Below are 15,080 nucleotides of genomic sequence, written 5' to 3' on the forward strand. Positions count from 1 at the left end.
TTCTTAGTGTAATTTTATGCAATCTTGTATTATTAATTTTCCATATATGTATAAATATTATATGTTTATATGTTTAGGGGCTTCCCTGATGGCTCAGCGGTAAAGAGGTGCCTGTAATGTAGGAGAGATGAGTTGCATTTCTGGGCTGGGACGATCCCCTGAAGAAGGAAATGGCTACCCCTTCCAGTATTCTTGCCTGTGAAATCTCATGGACAGAAGAGACTGGCAGGCTACAGTCCATGGGGTCTCAAAGAGTCATTTACAACATAGTGGCTAAACAACAACATAATCAAATGAACCAATTCTTCAAAGTAAATCTTCCACACATTCTATTAGTTCTGTTTTCCTGGAGAACCCTGACTGTCATAAGAAATTAATTCCTTACAAAGCAAACTGACTTAAGGGGACAGGGGACAGGAAGAATGCAAAATGCATTCTATTTCCTTTGCTTCCTTGGCTGGACAATTTGGAATCACAAGTGTTTGACAGGCTCACAGGAGGCATCAAAAAGAATGAACAGTCTGCTCAGCTTTGTCTAAAGATGTAACATTAAACACCTTAACCTTTTAAAATGTATTTATTTATATACTTATTCATTTATTTATAAGATTTATTCATATTCATTAAAGATGTAAATTTATAGAATTTATAACTACAAAAAACATAATATAAATCAATAGAAGTGCTGCTAAGCAAAACTGATATGACCATAAAGTGAAATAGTATGCAATAATAAAGTAAAACTATAATAGTGTGTGGAAGGAGCTATAAGATGTTGAGGAACTTGCTTGGTCATATGATAGTTCTATTTTAAATTTTTTCAGGAAATTCCATAATGTTTTCCATAGTGGCTTACCAATTTAAATTTTTACCAGCAGTGCACAAGTGTTCCCTTTTCTACACATTCCTCCCAAAACTTGTCTCTTGTCTTTTTGATAATGTCCAATCTAACATTGTAGCTTTGATTTTTGTCTCTGATGATTAGTGATGTAGAACATCTTCTCATGTTCCTGCTTGCTGTCTGTATATCTTCTTTATAAAAATGTCTATTCATTTCCTCTCCTCATGTTTTAATTAAATTAGATGGTTTTTGTTGTTGTTCTTGCTGTCAGATGTTGGGACTGTGGGCTGGGACTCTAGTTCTGTTGTTGGTCAAGGCTTCTCTGGACCAGTACTTAACCCACACATACACTCAATCAACGTGTGTAGGAATGACACAGATGGGCTTATGGGAAGAAAGCAGGACTGAGAATTTGTGAGCTTTCCCAAGAAGATAGAAGTTAAGACTCTGAGTTTTGTCACTGCTCCCAATGTGGCTTTAGCAGGGTAGGGGGCCTACTAAGCTGAGACCCATTGTCCTGCCCAGAGTTCTACCAGGGCTTGGTATCATCATCCACCTTTGGTGGGAGAGGAGGTCTTTTCTGTGTTCAGAGGGAGCTATGGTAAAGAATCAGCTTGCAATGCAGGAGAGTAGGGTTCAATCCTTGGGTTGAAAGATCCCCCAGAGAAGGGAATACCAACCCACTCCAGAATTCTCACCTGGAGACTTCCATGGACAGAGGAGATTGGCAGGCTGCAGTCCATGGGGTTGCAAAGAGTTGGCCATGACTGAGAGACTAACACTTATTTTTTTGCTGCTGAAAAGTGGAACGTTTTCATAACAAAAAATATGTAATTATTGATAGACACCAATTCATTAAATGCATTTTAATCTCATTGAAACAGGCTTATTTTGGTATTTACTCAGGTATTTGCTTTTTCTCAACACATTCTTTTTTGTTTTGTTTGGCATCAACTTTCTGGTCACAAGATAAGGTGACCAGGTTACCTAGGTTACCTAATTTTTTTTTTTTTTTCAGAGCAATCGCTTATATCAAACATGGTCAAAGCAATCTAATTTTCCTATAGTCCCAGTGTAACAGAGTTCCTCAACATATTCTCTTTGTAAAAATATGTTTTTTTTCTTGAGCTCTGATGTTTCATACTCATGAGTCAACATTATCTTATTTTAACAAAGTTCTATTTTAGCTCTATTCTATTTGTAGGAAACTAATAAAAGAAGTACGTTCATTTTCGGTATCAGATCCTGGCCTCCTGAAGACTTTTGAAATTTTTCTGATATGGCGGTCAGTTATACAACTGATGGACACAGATTGCTTTCACTTTCCACTTGTGTATACCCTACTCAACAAAATGGAGAGTGGCTGTCTCCAGTTCTTTACAGGATGCCTCAGGTTACAGGAAACACCTATTTTCACCAATGATTTTAAGATGCGATGGAGTTTCAGTTCTTAAAGAAGCCAAATAAGTGTTTACATTAGTCTACAATTCACAGTTTTAATTGAATGGTAGAGATCTATGAAGAAATCACACCACAGATGGGAGCGTAGAAGCCAAAGTCAAGCATCAGGAAGTGTGCTGGCCCCTAACTGAGCCTGTTCCATGGCAAAGACTCAGGCCATCCTGAAATTGCTTCTCCAGGAAGCCATTACATTCCAGGAAATAAGTTCATAGTCCAATATCACCAAATGTATAAGGAAGACCAACAACAGAAAATAAAACCTACAGTATCCATCAACAAAATAATTTTCACCTAAGAAAATAGAATTAGCAGAACAATTTACAAAAAATATGTAAATAAAAGAGCACGTATAAAACATGCAATTCAGCACTGAGTTGAGGTGACAAGGAAGTCTAAATATCCTTAATCTTTTAGCTCATAATTAAAATTTATCCTCAGAGAGGCCTTCTTTCTGATGGAAGGCAGTCATTTTCAGCTTGTGCCAGCTATCAGTTTACCGTGTTTTATCTACAATCTTTGCTTTCATTGCTTGATCTGTATTAGTGGGCTGGACTCTAAGCTATTTACCCTGCAGTGAGCTGGTGGTAAACTTGTGACAAGAAGACATTGGAAGGATATTGAGGAGGAAGGGTCTTCTTTTCCTGATTCTGATATTTCTGTTCAGCTTTCTCTTTTTGCTCTTGCTACACTATGGCATGAAACTGACATTAAAAATGGTGTAAACCATCAATAAACCTGTGGTGGCAAGCAGACAAATGAAAAATTATTACGAAATTGGGATATTACTTAGCCATAACAAAGGCTGCAACAAGGATGACTTTTAAAAATATTGTGCTAAGTGAAAGAAACCTGTCATCAAAGTTCACAGTCATATGATTCTATGTGTATAAACTATCCAGAATAGGCTAACCTGTAGACATAGACACAGATGGGGCTTTGATGGCGATTGGGTGTGCTGGTGTGTAATGGGAAAAATGAAATGAAGTGTTAGTTGCTCAGTTGTGTCCAACGTTTTGTGATCCCATGGACTTTAACCCACCAGGCTCCTCTGTCCATGGGATTTCTCAGGCAAGAATACTGGAATGGGCTGCTATTCCCTACTCCAGGGGGTCTTCCCGACCCAGAGGTAAAATTCTGGCCTCCCATACTGGAGCAGATTTTTTATCATACCATCTAAGCCACCAGGGAAGCCCAAAGCAACTACTTAATGGGTATGGGTTTCTTCTTGGGCTGATTAAAATGTTGTGAATGTACTTAGTACCACTGAATTATTTATTTTAAAAGAGTTAAGTTTACATGACAGGAACTCCCCTACACACAAGCCTTGAAGTTGCAAACTTTCAAAGATGTGAACACATGTTGAAGGCCTGATGGAATTGGAGGCCCAGAGAAAGGATGATGAGAGACAAGAAGAAGAAGCAACTAAAACACTAAAGAGATTCACAACACAAAAAAATGGCACAGAGGCTTTATTTCAAGAGGCACTGTTAGTTTTTGAGGCACAGGACCCGAACATAGAACAGGACACAAAGGTTGCACAGCCATTCAGAACTCAATCCAGTGTTACCTCATCAGCTATGATGAGGAAAAAAAGAGCCAGAACCCAGACGTCACTGGATTGTTTTTTAAAGAGGGGAGGTAGAATTGAATCCAGCAAGGAACCAGAACCTGAGCCATCAACATCAGTTGTGAGTGAAGCTGCAGTTTGCCTTCGATCTCCTATTGCTGACAATCCTTCAGCTCTACCATATTCCACCTCCTCTCCCTCCTCCAGTCAGTAGCTCTTCTTGCCTATTCACTAGATGCCAGCCCCTATATGCCAGCTGTTGTACTGGACATCTGAACTTTACAAGGTAATGTGCTCTAAGGTTACAATTATTTTCTCTACTTACTGTGTTTGTTTTTTGAATATTAGTTCTCTGGAAAGTATTTTAAACCTATTGCTGCCAGTACAGTAATACATCGCCAATAGTATTAGTTGGGCACCTAGGCTAACTTTGTTGGGGTTACAAACAAATTGACCTTATGAACATACTCACAGAACAGAACTTGTTTGTAGGTACTGGATATATTGTATTTTATTTCAATATGAAAAAAAAAAAAACTACTCTGCAGTAACACTACTACAATGTGGAAAAAAAATCACGTTTAAGGGGATTTCACAATTTAAAAAAATGGGAGTGTCAAATGAAGGAAAAAATGGAGGATTAGAAACAGAAGAAGCCAATGTTATGTAATTAATGACCCCTCCCCCAAAATAATCTGAAACAGTGTATTATAAAATAATGAAACAAAAGCAAAACTTTTTTTTTTTTTCCAGCAAGGGGAATGCTTAGAATTTATTGCTAGACTAGACTCTATCTTGCTGTGAGATCTTTAGCATCACTTTTTTAAAATAATTAAGTAGAACTTTTAGAATTGAACAATTTGTTAAATTTTTAATGAATCAAAGAAATAGCTGATTAAATTAATGGGTAATTTATGGCTGGCTTTATTTTGGGGGGCTCCAAAATCACTGCAGATGGTGATTGCAGCCATGAAATTAAAAGACGCTTACTCCTTGGAAGGAAAGTTATAACCAACCTAGATAGCATATTCAAAAGCAGAGATATTACTTTGCCAACAAAGGTCCGTCTAGTCAAGGCTATGGTTTTTCTGGTAGTCATGTATGGATGTGAGAGTTGGACTGTGAAGAAAGCTGAGCGCAGAAGAATTGATGCTTTTGAACTGTGGTGTTGGAGAAGACTCTTGAGAGTCCCTTGGACTGCAAGGAGATCCAACCAGTCCATTCTAAAGGAGATCAGCCCTTGGAAGGAATGATGCTAAAGCTGAAACGCCAGTCCTTTGGCCACCTCTTGCAAAGAGTTGACTCATTGGAAAAGACCCTGATGATGGGAGGGATTGGGGGCAGGAGGAGAAGGGGACAGCAGAAGAGGAGATGGCTGGATGGCATCACCAACTCGATGGACGTGAGTTTGAGTGAACTCCAGGAGATGGTGATGGACAGGGAGGGCCTGGCGTGCTGCAATTCATGGGGTTGCAAAGAGTCAGACACGACTGACTGACTGAACTGAACTGAACTGTTGCGTGTAACTTAAACCTCAGGAAAATAAAGAGATTAAAAGCTGTGAGAAGTTTAAAAAACTTGGATAATAGAATGGTGCCAGAAAATATTTAATAAGAACTCTAGAGAAATTAATGAAATAAAAAGATGAGAGGGGCAATATTTGAGGAGTCAATTAAAAATAATTTTCCAGAACTCTCATTATTGGATAATGAAAACATAAATAGTTACAATTCCTTTTAAGAAACATTTGTCAATATCTACTAAACCTTAAGACTGTCCATTTTCTATAAGCTTACAGTTTTGGGGAAACAGTGGAAACAGTGTCAGACTTTATTTTGGGGGGCTCCAAAATCACTGCAGATTGTGATTGCAGCCATGAAATTAAAAGACGCTTACTCCTTGAAAGAAAAGTTATGACAAATCCAGACAGCATATTAAAAAGCAGAGACATTACTTTGCCAACTAAGGTCCCTCTAGTCAAGGCTATGGTTATTCCAGTAGTCATGTATGGATGTGAGAGTCGGACTGTGAAGAAGGCTGAGCACCGAAGAATTGATGCTTTTGAACTGTGGTGTTGGAGGAGACTCTTGAGAGTCCCTTGGACTGTAAGGAGATGCAACCAGTCCATTCTGAAGGAGATCAACCCTGGGATTTCTTTGGAAGGAATGATGCTAAAGCTGAAACTCCAGTACTTTGGCCACCTCATGCGAAGAGTTAAGTCATTGGAGAAGACTCTGATGCTGGGAGGGATTGGGGGCAGGAGGAGAAGGAGACGACCGAGGATGAGATGGCTGGATGGCATAACTAACTCGATGGATGCAACTCTGAGTGAACTCCTGGAGATGGTGATGGACAGGGAGGCCTGGCGTGCCACGATTCATGGGGTCACAAAGAGTCAGACACGACTGAGCGAGTGAACTGAACTGAACTGTAGTTTTCTACTAGAGAGAAACTCTCAGAGTAAGCACCTGTGCTGTAATACTTTGCAGCACTATTTTAATAAGGAAATAACAGAATCAAATTAGCTGAGTCTTTCACAGGGCAAGTCTCTTAAGATACTCTGTTTTCATATATTAGGAAATTTGCCTTTCATCATGGGGACAGAGTACTACTCAAAAATTAAGCATTATACAAGTTAAATTTAACTGAGGAAAAACTCATTAACAGAGTTTAAAATAAAATATATGAATAATACATACATTCACAAAGAGCTTACTAATTTTATGGAGATCTGATGAAATATCATACTCAGAATAAAGCTAATGAGTACTATGCAGAAGCATGTCTCATTCTGACCCTGGTTCAAAATCAGTTGTGGAGTTACATTATGCACAATTCTGATGGGCTTGACTATTTGAATAGTTCACAGACTATACATAGCAGATTAAAAGTAAAGGATGAAAATATACCTAGAGGAGAGCATTAGGTTACACAGCAGAGAATAACAGCTGGAAGAAAAAGCAAATACTGAAGATGTATTTAACAAAAAGCTTGTCATTTTGTGTTCCTTAGTTTGGAGGTGTATACTAGTATTTCTACATATTCTAGACAAACAGTTATTTCTATTTATCTGGAGGTCTTCATTATATTACAATGTAGTTTACAGTGGATTATTTGATTTTTTTCTTTTTTTTTCTTTTTTTGGTCACAGAAAAGAACACCATAAAAATATAGCTGTGAAGAAAATTCCCTTTCTAATCAGTTAAACAAAAATCTTGAATTCAAGTTCTCACCATCTGGATCATGACCAAAGCAGTCTGTTTTGTCTGTTTGTTTGAACAGATTTTTCTGCTTTTTAGTCATGTTTCATTGTTCTTTGAAAACTCTTAGCATGTCTCTTGAGAAGGCTTCGTCTCTGGAAGACAAAGCTGACTCCAGAGACCTCTGGTTGTTCTTGTTCAATCGTTCAATCCCCATGGACTGCAGCATGCCAGGCTTCCCTCCCCTTCACTATCTCTCAGAACTTGCTCAAACTCAGGTCCATTAAGTCGATGACGCCATCCAACCATCTCATCTTCTGTCACCCCCGTCTCCTCCTGCTTTCAATCGTCCCCAGCATCAGGGTCTTTTCCAATGAATCAGCTCTTCACATCATATGGCCAAAGTATTGAAGCTTCAGCTTCAGCAACAGTCCTTCCAGTGAATATTCAGGATTTATTTCCTTTAGGGTTGACTGGTTTGATCCCCTTGCAGCCGAAGGGACTCTCAAGAATTTTCTCCAACACCACAGTTCAAAAGCATCAATTTTTTTTTATGTTCAGCCTTCTTTATGGTCCAATTCTCATCCATCCATGACTACTAGAAAAACCATAGCTTTGACTATGCTAACCTTTGTCGGCAAAGTGAGGTCTGCTTTTTAACATGCTGTCTAGGTTTGTTATAGCTTTTCTTCCAGGGAGCAAGAGTCTTTTAATTCTGTGCCTGTAGTCATCGTCTGCCTTGATTTTGAAACCCAAGAAAATAAAATCTGTCACTGTTTCACTTTTTCTCCATCTATTTGCCATGACATGATGGGACTGGATGCCACGATCTTCATTTTTTGAATGTTGAGTTTTAAGCCAGCTTTCACTCTCCTCTTTCACCTTCATCAAGAGGCTTTTAGTTCCTCTTCACTTTCTGCCATTAAAGTGGTATCATCTGTGTATTTGAGGTTGTTGATATTTCTCCCAACAATCTTGATTCCAGCTTGTGAGTCATACAGTCCAGCATTTCACATGATGTACTCTGAGTCTAAGTTAAGCAAGCATAGTGACAATATACAGCCTTGACATACTCATTTCCCAACCTTGAACCAGTCCATTGTTCCATGTCTGGTTCTAATGATTGCTTCTTGTCCTGCATGCAGGCTTCTCAGGATGCAGGTAAGGTGACCGGTATTCCCAACTCGTTAAGAATATTCCAGTTTGTTGTGATCCACACAGTCAAAGGCTTTAGTGTAGTCAATGAAGGAGAAGTAGATGTTTCTTTTGAATCCCTTTGCTTTTTCTAACACCCAACTTTGCTTTTTCTATGTTGACACTTTGATCCCTTGTTCCTCTGCCTTTTCTAAATCCAGACTGTACATCTGGAAATTCTCAGTTCACGTACTGCTGTAGCCTAGTTTGAAGGATTTATCATACAGCATAGTTTTACTAAGCTTCCCAGGTGGCGGTAGTGATTAAGAACCTGCCTGACAATGCAGGAGACATAAGAGACAGGGGTTAGATCCCTAGTCAGGAAGATCCCCTGGAGAAGGAAATGGCAACCCAGTATTCTTGCCTGGAGAATTCTATGGACAGAGGAGCCTGGAGGGTTACAGTCCATGGGGTTGCAAAGAGTCAGGACACAACTGAAGCAGTTTAGCACATAGTTTTACTGCTTTAATAATCCCCTGGGCTCTACCAGTTCATCCCTTCCAACTTCTCCACCTTGGTCCTTCAGACAGATCTTTTTACCATCTGCATGATTTTACCATTTCCTGAATATCAAATTGTTGGAATTTTACAGTATGTTGCCTTTCAGATTGCCTTCTTTCACTTCGTAACCTACATTAAAAGTTATTTTATGTCTTTTCTTGACCTGAGAACTTTTTAAAGTCCCAGAATATTATGTCATTGCCTGGAAAGTCAAGAGTGTGTTTCACTATTTATTTATTGACAGGAATCTTGGTTATTTCCAAGTCTTGGCAGTCATGAATGCAACACACCTGTGCAGGTTTGGCATAAGCATAAATTTTCAATTCATTTGTGTAAATGCCAAAAATGAGATTTTTGGAGCATATGATCAGTATATTATTATTATTATTATTTTTAAAACTGCCAAATTGTCTTCTAAATAATCATCTCCTCTTTATTATCAACAATTGGTGAAACTTCTAAATCATTTCAGGGATTAAAAGAATCCACTAGAAAAAACAATTTGTTGCTCAAAGATTGATTTCTGCAGTTGCTGTCTTGTTTTAAGAATATGTTCATAAACTCTGTTCCAACTGGACCAATCACTGTGGGGCAGATCATCGTCTCTGAAATCTGATCACCTCATGAAAGCCCAAGTAAGGGTGATGGAGACATGTGATGATATATTTAAGATCATTTAAAAATCAAAATGGAGCAGCTATGGTCCATATATCCAAAATGGAGCCAGGTAGCCATCTGTGGATGTGGTTTTAGAAGCATTCTTGCATCACTGTGAACTTGAACTTTCTGGATTGCATCAAACTCAAGAACACCTCCAGTCTTTTTTGGGGATGTGCCACAAAGCATGCTGATAGAACCTGTGCCCCTGCCCTGGAAATTCCAAGTCTTAACCATTGAACCAGAATGACAGGGAAGTCCCCAGCCTTTTCCTAAACAACATCTGCAAGCTACTGTCAACTGCAGGCATTGTTACAAAGTACACGCTTCCCCAACCTGGAACTTTATAACCATTTTGAACCCCTAACCATTCTTGTTTAAACAAGCACCTTTGAGTTCAGTTTAGTTCAGTTCAGTCTCTCAGTTGTGTCTGACTCTTTGTGACCCCATGAATCATGCCAGGCCTCCCTGTCCATCACCAACTCCTGGAATTTACTCAATCTCATGTCCATCGAGTTGGTGATGCCGTCCAGCCATCTCATCCCTGTCGTCCCCTTCTCCTCCTGCTCCTTTATTTCTTCCCAATTCCAATCCCAATTCTTGACAATTTATGTAAACTTGCAGTTAAACTCTCCCTATTTTTTAGTCTTAGAACACAATCCAAGCCTTTGATCTGTGTCCCCTGAGAGCTGTAGTGCTAACAAACCACAAATCAACGCCTTTAGAGTATGTGTGTGTGTGTGTGTGTGTGTGTGTGTTTACAGCCAGGGTTTCTGTTCCCAGAAGACTTGGCTAACCAAGTTAAACTCCAAAGAAACAGAGCCTCATCCCCACCATGCTAGCCAGGGTGACTCCCAGGCTATGGAGATTTATGGAGACTTTCTCTTGCTCTGCGAGGATGGGATCCAGCATGGCAGACTGTCTGAGCAGAGGGCTGTCCTTTTAGATCCACCAGGCCCCCATCAGGTGTTTGGCAGCTTGGAAAGAAACCAAAGATCACTAACCTCAGGGTATTCTTTTTAAAATGATTCTGAAGTAGGAGATAGCTGGACTGCTGATGTTTGTCAAGTGAAGTAAAATTGAGCCTTTATTCTCACCCAGACAGTCCATGGACAAAGCTAGTGGCAGAAGTTGAGCCCTGCTAAAGTGAAGAGATAAGGTACACACTCCTAAGGTCAAGGAAGACTTCCCTGTCTGCACATGTGCAGGAAGGCTTCTTGGGAATCAAACCAGGAGGGGTCCCCACCCCATGATAAGTATGGACATGCACCAATAGGTCTCTGAAGTGGGATCCATCTTAGAAAAATGTTGCACACACAACTTGGGGAGGATCCAAGGACCAGTCAGGAGTGAAGAAAGAAACAAGATAATTGGCCAGAGGTTTAAATAGTGTGAAAAGGCAAAAAGATATGACACTGAAACATGAAATACACAGGTCGGTAGGCACCCAATATACTACTGGAGAAGAGTGGAGAAATAATTCTAGAAAGAATGAAGAGATGGAGCCACAGCAAAAATAACACTCAATTGTGGATGGGACTGGTGATGGAAGTAAAGTCCGATGCTGCAAAGAGCATTATTGCATAGGACCCTAGAATGTGAGGTCCATGAATCAAGGTAAATTAGAAGTGCTCAAACAGATGACAAGAATGAATATCAACATTTTAGAAATCAGTGAACTAACATGGATTAGAATGGGCAAATTTAATTCAGATGAACATTATATATACTACTGTGGGCAAAAATCCCTTAGATGAGATAGAGTAGCCCTCATATGACTATGAGTCCAAAATCCAATTCAATTCAGTTCAGTTCAGTTGCTCAGTCATTCCTGACTCTTTGCTACCCCATGGACTGCAGGACACCAGGCTTCCTTGTCTATCACCAACTCCCAGAACTTCTTAAATTCATGTCCATCGAGTCAGTGACATCACCCAACCACTTCATGCGCTGTCATCCCCATCTCTAGCATTCAATCTTTCCCAAATCAGGGTCTTTTCCAATTAGTCATTTGTTCACGTCAGATGGCCAAAGTATTGGAGTTTCAGCTTCAACGTCAGTCCTTTCAATGAATATTCAGGACTGATTTCCTTTACGATCGACTGGTTGGATCTCTTTGCAGCCCAAGAGACTCTAAAGAGTCTTCTCCAACACTACAGTTCAAAACCATTAATTCTTTGGGGCTCAGCTTTCTTTAGAGTCCAACTGTCACATCCAAACATGACTACTGGAAGAACCATAGCTTTGACTAGACAGACTTTGGATGGCAAAGTAATGCCTCTGCCTTTTAATATTCTGTCTAGGTTGGTCATAGCTTTTCTTCCAAGGTGCAAGCGTCTTTTAACATCATGGCTGCACTCAATGTCTGTGGTGATATTGGAGACCAAAAAGATAAATAAAGTATCTTACTGATTCCATTGCTTCCCCATCTATTTACCATCAAGTGATGTAACAGGATGCCATGATCTTAGGTTTCTGAATGTTGAGTTTTAGGCCAACTTCTTCACTCTCCTCTTTCACTTTCATCGAGAGGCTCTTTAGTTCTTCTTCACTTTCTGTCATAAAGATGGTGTCATCTGTATATTTGAGGTTATTGATATTTCTCCTAGCAATCTTGATTTCAGCTTGTGCTTAATCAAGCCTAACATTTTGCATGATGTACTCTGCATAGAAGTTAAATAAGTAGGGTGACAATATATAGCCTATAGCCTTACCTTGACGTACTCCTTTCCCAATTTGAAACCAGTCTGTTGTTCCATGTCTGGTTCTAACTGTTGCTTCTTGACCTGCATACAGATTTCTCAGGAGGCAGGTCAGGTGGTCTGGTATTCCTATCTCTTGAAGAATTTTTCACAGTTTGATGTGACATATACAGTCAAAGGCCTTGGTGTAGTCCATAAAGCAGAAGGAGATGTTTTTCTGGAACTATGATCCAGCAGATGTTGGCCATTTGATCTCTGGCTCCTCTGCCTTTTCTAAATTCAGCTTGAACATCAGGAATTTCATCGTTCACGTACTGCTGAAGCCTGGCTTGGAGAATTTGGAGCATTATTTTGCTAGTGTGTGAGATGAGTGAAATTGTGCAGTAGTTTGAATATTTGGCATTTCCTTTCTTTGGGCTTGGAATGAAAACTGACCTTTTCCAAGCCTGTGGCCACTGCTGAGTTTTCCAAATTTGCTGGCATATTGAATGAAGCACTTTAACTGCATCATCTTTTAGGATTTTAAATAGTTCAACTAGAATTCCATCACATCCATTAGCTTTATTCATAGTGATGCTTTCTAAGGCCCACTTGACTTTGCATTCCAGGTTGTCTGGCTCTAGGTGAGTGATCACACCATTGTGGTTATCCAAGTCATGAAGATCTTGCCATGAAGATGGCGAGAGTGAATATCGACAACTTAGGAATCAGTGAACTAACATGGACTGGAATGGGTGAATTTAGCTCAGATGACCATTAAACTACTACTAGGAGAAAAAATCCTTTAGAAGAAATGGAGTAGCCCTCACAGTCAACAAGTGAATGCAAAATGCAGTACTTGGATGCAATCTCAAAAATGACAGAATGATCTCTGCTCATTTCCAAGGCAGACTATTCAGTATCATAGTAATCCAAGTCTATGCCCAGACTCTTAATGCTGAAGAAGCTGAAGCCAAATGATTCTATGAAGACTTACAAGACCTTCTGGAACTAACACCCAAAAAAAAGATTTCCTTTTCATTATATGGAACTGGAATGCCAAAGTAGGAAGTCAAGAGATACCTGGAGTAACAGACAAATTTGGCCTTGGAGTACAATATGAAGCAGGGCAAAGGCTAACAGAGTTTTGCCAAGAAAATGCACTGGTCATAGCAAACACCCTCTTCCAACACAAGAGATAACTCTACACATGGACATCACAGTATGGTCAACAATGAAATCAGGTTGATTATATTCTTTGCAGCCAAAAAATGGAGAAGCTCTATACAGTCAGCAGAAAAAAGAGCAGGAGCTGATTGTGGCTCAGATCGTGAACTCCTTATTGCCAAATTCAGATTTAAATTGAAAAAAGTAGGGAAAACCACAAGACCATTCAGATATGACCTAAATAAAATCCCTTATGATTATACAATGGAAGTGACAAATAGATTCAAGGGATTAAATCTGATAGACAGAGTGCCTGAAAAACTATGGGCAGAGATTCATGACATTGTACAGAAGGGAGTGATTAAGACCATCCCCAAGAAAAAGAAATGCAAAAAGGCAAAGTGTTTGTCTGAGGAGGCCTTACAAATAGCCGAGAAAAGAAGAGAAGGAAAGGGCAAAGGAAAAAAGGAAAGCTATATGCATTTGAATGTAGCATCCCAAACAACAGCAAGGAGAGATAAGAAGCCTTCCTCAGGGATCAATACAAAGAAATAAAGGAAAACAATCGAATAGGAAAAACTAGAGATCTTTTCAAGAAAATTAGAGATACCAAGGGAATATTTCATGCAAGGGACACAATAAAGGTCAGAAATGGTATGGACCTAACAGAAACAGAAGATATTAAGAAGAGGTGGCAACAATACACAGAAGAACTATACAAAAAGATCTTCAGGCTTCCCTATCTATTCATCACCAAATCCCGGAGCTTGCTCAAACTCATGTCCATCGAATTGACTATGCCTTCCTACCATCTCATCTCCTGTCATCCCCTTCTCCTCCTGCCTTCAATCTTTCTCAGTATCAGGGTCTTTTCCAATGAGTCAGTTCTTTGCATCAGGTAGCCAAAGTATTGGAGCTTCAGCTTCAGCATCAGTCTGGGGATTAAGGGGTTGGAAAAGCTGGGAGAGGGTGACAGGTGTTCCTAGTAAGCTGGTTCAGGATTTTGCCCCCCCCCCTTTTTTTCTCAGTCTGCCCTGCCCCCAGGAATGGCATCTTAATTGGAAACTAGAGATCCCTCTGGGACTGGCCTGAATCCCCCTCTTTTCCAAGAACACAAACTTCCAATGTTCTTGGGGAGACTTGTCTTTAAGCTTAATTAGAATGTCCTCAAGCTCTCTCTAGCAGAACAAATACGTTTTACAAAGAAGTTCCTTTCTTGGGGTCATACAGGCTTAGTGTGTCACCGTTTTCATGACTTAGTGCTCTTATTAACTGGCATTTCAGAGAGAGAGACCTGTCTGAGATAAAGAGGCATTTATTGTGAGAACTGTTAGAGCTGCAGCCTGCAGATACAGACTCAGGAACTTCTCAAGTTGTGATCTGCCAGGCTAAAAATGGAGAAGTTTATTAAAGACAAAAACGCAAGAAGTCATGGTTAGTACTCATTTCGTTTGTCCAAAATTGTAATTGGAGCTGTTGAGAAGTGAGGATGCTTGTTAAGGCGGAATTGGTAGTATAACCACAAGGTGGAGGAGGCAGGACCCTGAGACCAAAAGATTGCAATGAGGCTGTTGACTGCAATTGCCAAGAGCATTTGCTAAGAGCATTTGCCAGCGCCTGAGCAACAAGGGCATTTTCCATCTGCCTGTGCTACTGCACCTGCTGACTTTTGACACCTCCTGAAGGGAATTGAGCATGGAGAGTGAGGTACTCTGTGTTCTAGGAAACTGATGGAACAAGTCTTTAGAGAGTTAGATATTTTCAGGAACTGATTTCATGATCCCAACCTTTGCATCTCCAAATATCTACAA

This window comes from Capra hircus, chromosome 5, assembly GCF_001704415.2.
Source record: "Capra hircus breed San Clemente chromosome 5, ASM170441v1, whole genome shotgun sequence".
Classification (NCBI taxonomy): Eukaryota; Metazoa; Chordata; class Mammalia; order Artiodactyla; family Bovidae; genus Capra; species Capra hircus.